Raw genomic sequence first — 12886 nt, 5'->3', positions numbered from 1 at the left:
AATTTATTATGAGAGGGAACTAAGTTAGCAAATTACAACTGTTACGAAGATGTCATAGCTTGTGTTGATACATGTTTCCACCTTCCTCTCTTTTTTCTACATTGTCCAAACTAGTGCAGACTCAAATCCTCACACAATGTTGGTGACGTTAAGAGAGACTTATACAAAAGAAACCCTGCTTAATCATCACCTTTGGGCTTCTACTCATGTGTGGTGGTGGCTATGTCTTCAGAGCTCCTGCCTTCTGCCTGTAGTTTGATGTTTTGGTGTAATCAGGACATTTCAACGACAGAGTGCAGATGAAATTGAGCGTGCGACGTTGTGGGCTTGCATGAAACATAACGACTGGACTCCATCAAGCCACAAAAAATGGCGGATACAGACATACCGGCCAAGTCCAAGTGAGGCACTGGAGTTTGGGCCCATACCGGGTAACGAAGAGGGCTGCAGCTGCAGTGAGCATGGAAACCTTAGACGTGGGCCTGGATGGAGCTTGAGAGCTTTCAAGGCCGAAGTGACGACGGGTTCCAATTGCTGTCAGGGGCAGGAGGCGTGCACAGATGAGCCCGAGAGGAGGGGCTCAGTTTGAATGTTGTGTTTACAAACTGCAATGAACAAACCTACTGAAATGAATAGAAAACATACACACAGATCACTATTCTGAAGTGAACTAGAGAACAGACTGCTGGTGTGATGAACCATATTGTTGGTGAAATTTTCAGCACAACATTTTATAAAACTAGTTTTATAATTACTAGTTTATTCAGCCACTTCAGTTCATCAATTTAAATTACACATGTATGACATAATATTTCTGTCTAATTCATTCTCTCACTTCCACCGAAGGCTCGTGATTTGAAAGGTCGGCCAGCTGACCTTCATCAGGCCAAAGCTATTTTCCTTTCTGGTTGCCAAATTTTTAAAAATTACTACCACAGAGGATTTTCCTTGTCCGTTACCTGACTCAGATTTATTGTAGTTGGGTGGAGGCCTCGTCAGTATTGCAACATTCCCGCAATCCTTCCTGAATGGGCTTTCAGGAATCTGGGATGGAAAGAAGTGGGACAGGAAGAAGGATTATTATCGCAGACAGCTGGGAGACAGACAGAGTTCGGTCAGGAACAGGGGAAGACACTGAAACACTAAGAGATCTAAAACCACTATGGCCACCAGAGGTTGAGTGACAATAAAACTATGAATTGTGACACACCAACAATAACCTACTGGATACCACTGGACATTTCCACAGGTTCAGAGGGTGCGTAGCAAAGAAAAAAGAAGGGATGAAGCAGCTGGATAGTTTGCTCACCTCAGATGATGGGTAACTTTGCTGTGAGAACCTGTTGTGGGAAATTATGATCTATTGTGCAGCTTTGTCAGAAAATTACAAAGCACAAAATACTTGTGATGTTCAACTCACACGCCTATTGTTCTGTAAATTGTAGTCTGCATTATGGTGGCGACAAGACACAATGTGGGTTGCCCTGTCTTTTGGTGACATTCCTGACACTCAACAAGTAGAGCAGTCACGCATGTTCGCAGCCGACCTTAAAACAGCCTTAAAAAAATCCACAAGCAGCAACGTGGGGTTAACATGACCTCTGTCTTTCAGAATGTCATTCATTCATGATTTTGTAAGACCGATGGCGAAACAGTTCTTTGATCCGGAACCATGAATGAGGAGATTAACGTAATGTCTCAGACATTTTCAACCTGTTTATTACAACTCATAAGATGTCTTCAGTCAATTGAATCCCGACCGTGTCAGTCAATGACGCAACAGCCGTCAAATATGAACATCTGCTGCCCCAAAGCAGCAATAAAGCAGCTTGTTCTTCTAGGAAGACGCCCCTGTGAGAGGTAGAGTCAATGCAGAGGTCTAATCTCTTTTCCAAAAACAAGCTGAGTCTGTGTTGAGGTTAAGAGGTGACCATCCAGTTCAAGTGCTTTGCGCCTCAAAGTCTAACTGGTGCAGATGGACGTGAGCCAGTGTCTCATCAAGGTTAATCTCATTATTTTTTAACCATAGTAAAATATCAATATTTGATAATAATATGACTTATAATAATACATACTCATAATTAGTTTTGTTTTATAAGAGGCTCCTTGGGATTTTAATCAGGTTTTTCAAGAGTAACCACACAAGCTAAGTGAAGTTGAAATAAGTAGCCTATTTTGTGCTTTGTAAGCTGCAAATAGATCATCACAGTGAAGTTGTTTGTGATTCCAGCCTCATTACATGAGGAGGTCATCAGCCTGACACCAGCTGATCTCAGGAAAAATACCTGATGTGTCTGACAATAGCAGCACCAGGGCTTCATCTTTTTCAGTTAAACTGAACGTTTGAGCAGATCAACGGGGCAGGTATACGTTCAACACTTGCATGAAATAAATACTGATAGCTACTGTTAATTATTCACTTCTCTGGAGATCTCTGGAGATGTTCTAAGCTCCAGCCAAATGGCCCCTTGTAGCGCCTGAGCATCAAATGTTGCAACGATTTTCTTGAAACTGTAGTTTCTTTTTGGCTCAACATAAAGGGGTGTGGCCATGGCCGGGCGCCAAAATCTCAATAGGAAGTTGGCCATGGCTCGATTTTACTTTGTCTATTCTGTCTCTGTTTACTCTGTCTCGTTTAAAAATATATTCTCGTCATGTTAATGCCACATTGTGGATATTGTGAGTTTAGAGTGAATTGGCTTCTGTGACACCATGAAGTCTGAAAATAAAGACCTAACCCTAATCCTAAACCAAACAGAGGGCCAGTTGGGAAGGAGCATTGTCGAAAGAAAAGCGAGTCCACAGAGGAGCAGCATGACTGGGCTGACAGCAGGTTCAACACAAACAAAGTGATGAATAAAACATTACATTTTGTCAGTAACAAAATGACAAGCCAACCCTGGTATGCTAACAACTAGCTAAAACTTTCAGTAATTTCCACCTAGAGGCTAAAGTTAGAAACCGCTAACTTTAGTGAGCTAGTTAATAAAGCTGAATGTGTAACACAAGTGGTGTGTTAGCTGTTGGCCAACATCAATTGTCATGATGTCTTTGTTGGCACAATATTGAAATGTCTGCATTGTGTTTCGTTCTGGAGGATTTATGTTATTCCACTTGTGAGGAGAACCAGAGGTTCTTGCTGCATGTCTACAATAACTACTGTGTATATGTTGGGAGCATGTCTTGTTGTAATGTCATGTACTCAAACCATTTGACCAAATATTTATACAAGACCAGGCAGTTTTCAGATTTGAAAACTCAAATTACTAATCAACAATTACAGCCCATTAAATCCTCACAGTCAGAAACTGGTGCTGCTTATTCTGTGAAAGATCCCAGTGGGTGGGATATAGCTGAGCAATGACACGATGCTGCTGCTGCTGCAGAAAAATAATTTAATCAGTATTATGAACAGTCTTATTAAAACACTGAGACACACCGCCTGAGCAACGTTGTTATACTGGCAGAGAGCATTTAGTCACATGTGAGGTCAACCTAGAAGCTTGATGCATTCCATGGGGGTTTTCATTATGTCACTCTCACCTTTCATCTGACCTGCAACCTTAGGCTGCAGCCACCTGCTCATTAAGGAACTGGACCCCAGAGGCGTCAGTCCCTTAAGGACTGGCTCTTAGTGCACATATTGGAGTGTGGAGTGTGCTGAAGACACAGGCAAATGAAAACCAGGGGCGGATTGGCCATAGGGAGTACCGGGAGTTTTCCCGGTGGGCCGGTCACTAATGGGCCGATAGGCGGCCGTTATTTATTTAATTTTTTTTTTTTGCCATGCCTCGTCTTGCCTATTGTAACTCTCCCGGCCCAGGGAGAGAGACATGCATCGGCTCGGCCCACAGTGCTCAGCTGCAGACACAGCAGAGAGGTGACGATTGGCCTAGTGGCTTGTCTACCTGGCCCAATGGCCCTATGAGAGGCTACAGAGGCCCAGGAGTCCCACCCACGCATGTTCTAGACCCCCCCTCGTCCAATCACTTTTAATGATGAGGAGTCATGATGAGAGAGAGAGCGAGAGAGAGAAAAAAACAAAAACACCAGCGCACAAAAACGGAAAAGAAAAGTAAAAAAAAAAACGCAAAGGCAGCGCGGAAAAATGGAGGAAAGTAACAGAAAAAGAAAAGCTCTAGCAGCACAGACTGCTGAAAGTAAAACAATTACGCAGATGTTTGCTGCAGGGGCCGCCTGGCCTGGCTGGAGCTAGAAGCACCGATGCTGCAGCTTCAGCAGCAGGTCCTTCACGTGAGTCTGAAGGGAGTGAGGCTCCCATTACCAGTGCCCTTATGGTGCAGGAGGAGGCTGAAGGAGGTAGTGATTGTTAAGCAGGTATGTGCTTTCCAGAATGGTGTGGATAAACATTCATTAAAATACTGTAAATGGTCCAGAACGGTTGCTATGAACGTTACTTGACATAATAAATAGCTATAGCTAATAACTCTGATGGTGTGTTGTGTTACAGCTAAATCTAGTTATTTAAGGAAGTGAAAAACAATAACTATATTCATATACTATCCTCATTAATTGATTAGTTGCTTTTATTAAAGTGCCCTCACTCAAATTTGGTCATGAAGGACATTGAGCTAACAACTTATGTATGCTCCATATTTTTTTCAGTCAGTGTTTATGGTTTATTGTCCTTTCAACAGTTTAACATTATACAGTTAAAATTAATAAAACACTTATTAACTACTGTTACAGTAAAACATCATTCTGCATACATATTACTCATGATGCAGTACACAAATTACAAGTATTTCTTGTCACACTTCATTGTCTATACATTATGTTGAGCTGTACTGTCTTTCTAAGATAAAATTAGTGTTTGTCCATTTTTCAGATCATTGTACTATTGTTTTCCATACTTTAGCCAACTAGCCAAAGTTCTGATTGCATGCAGATTCATTATGTGCATGTAATTTTGTCTAAACTTAACTTATTCCACACTATTCCTCTACTTTGTTGTATATTGTATATCGTTTAGTAGTGGTGTTATTAAGAGCTTGTGTGTTTGTATGTACATCAACGGTGCTAGTTGGCAAAATATCCGCGTGCAGATAGTGGGCCGGTCTGGACCAAAAAGTCCAGGGCCAAATTTTTGTCCCAGTCCACCCCTGATGAAAACTGCAGTAACGCTGTCCTAGACAGAACGGTTAACTGCACCACAGACTGTGTTTATCTCTGTATGGACGCTAATATTAGAAAGGACTGTAGGCTTCTTACAAACAACAAATGCTGGATCAAAAGTAGTGTCAAGACCCCCCTACACCAGAGAAGACTTTCAGGAATGGAGACAGGGAAATTCCCACCAAAATGATTGGTATCATAGCTACAGTACCAGAGAATAAATACTCTTAAACAATGTTTCTGTAGAAACCAGAATAATATCTTTGATTAACGAAAAATTCAAGTAGGAAAGTTTCTTGTACTGTAATACACTTCTCATCAAATGAATTAATCCAAATTCTTTTCTCAATTTACACTTATTTAGGGTATTTAGACAGAATGGGGGAGGCTCAGGAGGGGATTAAAGAGAAGAAATACCAGAATTGGATAGCTGGCCCCAAGGGGTAGAACTGTAGGAAGGTGAAGAGGCAAGTTTGTGACCTTTGACCAGAAGTTACCAAATTTGTGTTTCTGCATGATGCATGAGTCGTTGTGAGGAGGTGCGCTGTACAATATAAAATGTCAAAATCTGTGCATCTAAGGCATTAGGATGGATGCTATCACGTGTGAAGAAGATGTGTGTGCTTCCAAAACAAGTTAAGTTAAAATAAAAAACACAATATGGGCACACTGATTGGAGCCAGCTGTGACAGCCCATTATTTCAGCAGCCCAAAGGTCTGGCAATAGTATCCAGCTGCAGCCCCGCAGAAGGACAAGAGCATATGGAGGTAGCCCTGGAGCCTCTCGTCTCAAGCTCTGAGTTGGTTTACTTCAGCAAGAGGGACGAGGCCCCGTGCTGAGGAACAAACACCTAAAGCCCACAAGGGCCGAGCTGCTGCTGAATTATAGCACAACACCTATTGTTCAACCACATAAACATCAGTAAGTCACATTTGTGCTGGTGCCAGGAACTTCAGGCTGGAGTTTCACAGCTTGTCACAATGCATTATGGGGCAGCTGCATATGTCCAGTAAACTAACCAACTATGATTTTTTGCTAACCAGTTATTTCTTACATACACAAAATTCAGTTGATGAAGAATCTCAAATAAGCTTTTGAAGAACTTCACAAACTTAGTGGGTCTTTCTCCATGTGGGATTGTTTCAGCATCAGATGGTCCATCAACACAATCAGCATTAAATGCAGCCCACAATTCTGACCTGTTCTGCTGGGAAACCCCTTTAGATTCACAACACAACTGGACTGATCAGAAAATCTTATAAAACTCCATATTTTCCTCTTCTCTTGTGTTGTCTTGTAGTCAAAGAAACCAAATCTTGCAAAGTTGAATGATGAGTCTGTGTGTCTGAGAATGATGGCGGCATGGTTGTGACATTCATATGTTACAGAATTCCTGACAGTTTGCTTTGAAGCTCAATTTCTGTGTGGATTTTTTTCAGTAGACTTTGCTGACTTTCATATTTTCACAGTATTACTATAGAACCTGGACCTGATCTATAATCAATCAACACATGCACAAAGATTTATGAGAAACAAAAGACCTTAAGAGAAACACAACTGGAATTTGTTTTGGCCTGAACAGAGGCACACAGCACTGCCTCTCCCCCCCAATCCACTATAATCATCCCACAGTTACATGACGAGCTCCGCTCATCAACAACCTGTTGACCACTTTCACATCCTCACTATCAGTCGGTTTAATTTCTAAACTCTACCTGCCAGATTCAACAAAGCATCTAGAACCAATTACCCTGTTGGACTTTGACAATCATCCATCTTGTTGAGAAACAGATCCAACTAATTGGTGCATTTCCAGATGCAGTCTTATGTTTCAGACCCATGCCATGATTGTTCACATTTGATACCCCACACCGAGCCGCTTGTGGAGTGTGGGTCTGAACCAACACGTTCTAAGCTAAATTGAGCCGCACATCTTTCAGTAGTCGGACCACAACCTTGACATCTTTGTCATATTTGAGGTTATCTGAGGAAGATGAGTGAGTCACACACTCCCTGTCGCATGTGTTTATAGTTAAAGGCTGAGAGGCCAACAGATGTTCTCCAGTTCAAAAGAACCACTGCATCTGAAATATAATGGGATTACACTGGCATCACGTGTACAAGAGGGTTTTGATGAAGTGAAGCAAAGGGCACAGAAATGATCATTTACAGTTTCTGAAAATTCTGTCACATCAGTTAAAAAATTGGATTTATTATTTCTGGCAATAGATACTATGTGTTCATATATATTATGATTTATAGATCGCTTGTTAACACCAGTTGAAGCAGCAAGCGGTCCAGTCTGAATGACCTCACAGTCTGTTTGGTCCAATCATCTTCACAGGGGACAGAAATTGAAACTGTGAGAAATCACTGTTGGAAAAAACACACTGAAGGCCAATATGAAACTCTGAATTTTAATTGGCTGTATTGAATTTCACATAAATTAATACAGTATATATATAAACATGGACTCCTGCAGCCTCCTGCTAACATTTCCATATTTCGCACATTCTGTGACATAAACTGTAAACTGTTTTCTTGTCTGTAACAACATCTATTGCACGTCTGTCTGTCCTGGGTGAGGGATCCCTCCTCTGTTGCTCACTCTGAGGTTTCTCTGATTTTTCCCTGTTAAAAGGGTTTCCATGGAGTTTTTCCCCAGTGGATGTGAAGGTCTAAGGATAAAGGATGTTGTTGCGATGCCATGTAAAGCCCTTTGAGACAAACTGTTTGTAAAAACAAATACACAAATAAAATTGCCTTGCCTTGCCTCTCCTCTCGCAAAGCATCTGCAAACTCGGCTAATATTTGGTCAGATGGTTTGAGTACATGACACTACAACAAGACATGCTATTAAAAATTTACAAAGTAATTATTGTAGCCAAAAGAGACATTTTCTAATGTGAGAATTGATTATGTCCTCATGCTTTATAGTTTGTGTGAAGTTAAAATATTTATTTTGATGGTTTTAAATGTTAGAGTAGAGCTGGACCCTAGTGAGGTATTGATGCTCAGGGTAAATCTGCGTCTCCTGGCCCAGCTACATGGCCGCCGTATCAGCCTGAAGATAGGGCGGCCATGTAGCTGGGCCAGGAGACGCAGAACTCAAACTCAATTTACGTCACCACTCGTGTGCTCAATTTCAGGACATAGCTCTCTGTGGTCGAAAACTCCAAAAAATAAATGTAGAAACTAGAAAGATGATGTTTTTTAGGAAAAGTGACCACAGCTTCACCGGCAACTGTTTTTCTCTCCAAACCTTTGTTGGCAAAAGTTGATCGAGTGTCACATTGATTTACAGATGCGCTAAATCACATCTTGTTGAACATTTGGTTTAATAAACACTGAACCCCCGTTTAAACCACAAACCCCAGAGCTTTAATGCTAGAGAAGGACTTCAGTTCAAGTTTCTCTCCGAGGATCAGACGTTAAATGTGAGCAGGTGTAGCGGTTCCTGCCTCTGATTTAAGGAGCTGTCCAGAGCCCGTGTGTTGATTAAATACCTCATGCAGCTTCTACAGCTCTAACCTGAACCACTCCACCACCCACCAGCAGGTAGAAAGCATGTTACAGCTTCAAGACTTAATTTAACTTTTTAAAAAACGTGTTCCGAGAGAGGAAAGATGTGAGAGGCTCAGCGGGAACGGAGAGACATGTAGTATTTGAAAAGCTTAAGTGTTCACAGGTGCAGTAGGTCAGAGGTTCAACTTGGTTTTGAAAGCTGATGAACTATCAAAGCTCTGAGGCACAAGAAGGTGGTTCATAGGTGAAACACTGCCGCCAGATGCAGTGAGTTTTCTCCTGTGGTGCAGGTTGAAAATGATGGTGTTTCAGAGGATAAAGTCATCAGTGTCCCACAGGAGCACTTTAGAGTCATCATCTCTACTGGTGCATGGAGCTGCTCATGATGTGATCAAACTGATGGTTTGATTAAGTATCAACAAGTATCAACAAGTCTTCCAACCTAAAAAAAACCCACATAGGTTGTTATTTATTCTCTCATACAACCTATTGTTTCCTGAAATACTGCACCACGTGTAATGGATCTCAGTTTTCATGGTTACCATGATAAAGCACAGCCACTGTACGGGCAGGCATGATGATTGCAGGCATGGTTACTACAATAACTGTTATTGGATTCAGTAGATTAAGGCACAAAAACTACTACTAAACTTTGTTAGGTTTAGGCAGTAAAGATATATATTTTTTCTACTCACCACTGTGACCTATCCCTCCACACCAGACGACTCCGCCATTGGCTTCAGCTCATTTACAAAACCATACTTGGCATGACACCTCCCTCTCCTCCCTCCTGCACTTCTCTCACTCTGCCCTCAATCTAAGGTTCAGTAAACTCATTAAACTCTCCATCCCTAAAGCCTGCACAGTATTTGGATGCAACACTTCTTGTTTTGCTGCAGCTAATGACTGGAACACCATTCAAAACACCCTCAAACTCACTGTCCTCACATCACTCACAGTCTTTAAACAACATTTGCAATTAATTACAGTTGACTCTTGCACCTGTTGAGTAGGCCTACTTGTCACGTCTCACTGTTTTCAGTTTTATTTTTATTGTATTGTATTTATTAATTGTTTATTGTGTATTTTATATAACCTTGTTTTTTTATTTTTAGTATCCCCTCCCCCGCCCCCTTCAAAGAGCCTTTGCTTTTTGGTTCAGGCTGCATTTGTAAATAAGAAATTGTTCTTAATTGCTTTCCTGAGTAAATAAAGGTTAAATAAAATAAATAAATAAATACAATTTTGAAGGGTTAAAAAAAATATGATTTTAGTTAACAGTCCTACATAAACATAACTTAAGGCAGAAGTAAGCGGAATGTTTGTGTTAATATAAGTCTTAAATAGTTATATCTTCCGACAGCAATCACTTACATAGAGTGTTTGGTCTGAAACACGGGTCTGTCAGTCACTCTGCTCTGCTGTAAGCCGAAGAGAAAACTTCTTGTATACTTCCTTGTATCCTACAAGCTTTATCCAATGAGGAGAGAGAACAGCATAAAGGGCTGTGTGTGCAGCCAAGGGATGCGCGTGAATGTGGTGACGTAGGGACGAGGACCAATAGATCCATGACGAGGGCGGGGGCTGCTAACTCCATCGACTGACAAAAAGTTAGCCAGAACGACCGGATCGCCTACTTCTGCTTTAACGTGAGAATTGAACCTTACTCTCACACCTCCTGGCTCTTATTGATCCATCCAACCACACAAAGTTCATACAGCATGTCCTAGAGATTAAATAAAATACACAACAGAACAATGTCACCAGATACAATAGAATAATAATAGAAAAGAAACAGGTAGAATACTTAAAGGACATTAAGTTATTTCATATAAGGTACATATTTTTGTTATTTCTGTTTTCATTTGCTTGGAACAGGAGGCAGATGACAACTTTACTCCACAGTATAAATTAGGAGTTAATTTAGTATTTTTGGTGTGCGACCATAAAGGATGGAAAGATTAGAATTAGGTGGTCAAAGGCTGAAGGTCACTGTGACCTCACAAAATCATTTTTTATCCTAAAAATTAATTTACTAATTATGACACAAAGCAACAGAAACTGCAATTAGGATGAAATTAAACTTCATTTTAAAGGCCAAAGGTCAGTTTCACTGTGACATCATGATGTTATGATGTTCTGACAGGCAGAGAGAGATATTTACTCATACTTGACACACACACACACACACACACACACACACACACACACACACACACACACACACACGATTCAGTGTAAGACAAAGGTTTGATTCATGTTTTCAGTGTTCACAAACATCCTCAGACAACAAGTTCCAACTTTGTTCTTTATTTACATGTTCCTCCCCTGGCACCAGCTCAGTGCAGACAGAGGAGTCATCATTACCTTCATTGTACAGTATGCACAAGTCATTAAAAATAAGAGTGAAGCCTGCCTTTACATCAGCTTGTAGAAAACAGACAGGAACAAGAGAACGAACAGGGAGGAGGAGGAAGAGGAAGAGGAGGAGGAGGAGAAAGGTGAGAGGAAGAGGAGGGGAGTCCTTTGACAGTGTTAACATTTACGTAGCTCACCTTTACATGAACTGATGCATAAAATCTCTGAGTAAACCTGCTGCCACGGCTGAGTACTCGTAAGATTATAACAAGTATATACACAAGGGTGTCGAGTTCACAGTGTAGTCGATGTAAAGGTGTATTTCAAACTTCAAACCGAACAACGCAGTAGATGATGATCACACATTCTGTCATCAGGTTAAAGGTCATTGTTGTCACATCAGGACCCACTCAGAGAAACCTGCTGCTGGGCCCGGCTCGTCGCCACTCTGCTTTCTGTCTCATTGAGTCACTTTATCATCAACAGAAGTAATTGAGTTTAGTATTCACAAAGAAACAGGGCCGTTGCTAGGAATTCTGGGCCCCCTTAAAGAATACTAAAGTGGGCCCCTTCCCCTAACTTTTCCTTTTTTTTTTCTTAGACTACGTATGTATTATCGTTTTTTATTTAGCCTTCTTTGTTTTGATGCTAATGCAGCATTACACTGCAAAAACTCAAGTATCTTAACAAGAATATTTGTCTTATTTCTAGTCAAAATGTAATTTCTAGTCAAAACACATCTCATTATACTTAAAATAAGACATATCATATTAAAAGTAGCTTGTTTTTAGACACTTTTTACTTCTTTCAAGCAGATTTTCACTTGGAATAAGTAGAAAAAATCTGATAGTGGAGCAAGTTTTTCTTTCTTATTACAAGCACAAAAAACTTACTTTCACTGGCAGATTTTTCTATTCATTGTGAATTCAAGTGAAAATTATCTAAAAACAAGTTAATTTTTAGGTGATGGGTCTTATTTTAGTGGAAAGAGATTAGTTTTGACTAGAAATGAGACATTTGGACAAGAAATAAGACAAATATTCTTGGAAAGATGTTGAGTTTTTACAGTGTACTATGAGTATTAGTCAGGGTCTTACGCAGAATAAATCAGTCATACAAAGATTAGACTACTGGGGTTTTTTATGAGCCCCACTGGGCGCTGGGCCCCTAGAGTTATCATCACCTTTCTCCCCTATAGATACAACGGCCCTGCAAAGAAAAGGAAAAAGTGTATTACAGAAGACTAAGCACAGAAGGATGAGAGAGAAGAAACTGGAGAAGGAGCTGATGGATAAAATGAAGACAGGCTATAAAAGAAAAAGGGAGGAAAGAAACAATAACATTTTTAAGCAGATGAAATTATACAAGTGGACAAAGGAATAGCTGAAACAGAGAAAGATGGAAGAATAGAGAGGTGGAGAAGGGAGTGAGGATTAAATAGAGAGAGACAAGTTAACAGGACAAAACCAAGAGTTTATCAACAAGTGCAACACTATCTGGTTCTCACTGAGACGACACACATTTAACTTGAACACACCATCAAGGAACTCTGCTTCAACATATAACCTTGACTTGAAGTAAACATGAGGGGTGATGGACTAAAATGTACTGCTGCACCTCTGATAATAATACTAATACTAATGACAAGTAAATAAGCTGTATTCCTGAGTGTCTCATATGGGTCCAGAGGCCACTGAGTAAGTCATATAGGTAAACATTAGAAGTTTTGCTCTCTCTGACTTTTCTTTGGTTCGACCCTCTCACCGCTACTGTAATAATAGCCCCATGTGTGATTTGTGCATTTATTTCAGATATGCTGATTTATAAAGAAGCAGCTTGTACCGCCATTATTAATAAACCTGTGCT

At 40.6% G+C, this 12886-nt stretch overlaps 1 protein-coding gene across 1 annotated transcript in view; it reads right to left on the bottom strand.

Annotated features, from left to right (window-relative positions):
- Positions 1 to 12886, bottom strand: part of golt1a (golgi transport 1A) — a 277908-nt gene that overhangs the window by 16404 nt on the left and 248618 nt on the right. The window lies entirely within an intron of this gene.

This window comes from Trachurus japonicus, chromosome 5 (assembly GCF_045865225.1).
Source record: "Trachurus japonicus isolate A0001 chromosome 5, Traja_1.0".
NCBI lineage: Eukaryota > Metazoa > Chordata > Actinopteri > Carangiformes > Carangidae > Trachurus > Trachurus japonicus.
The sequence above is the reverse complement of the archived record's forward strand: the minus strand, read 5'-3'. Positions and strand labels throughout refer to the sequence as shown.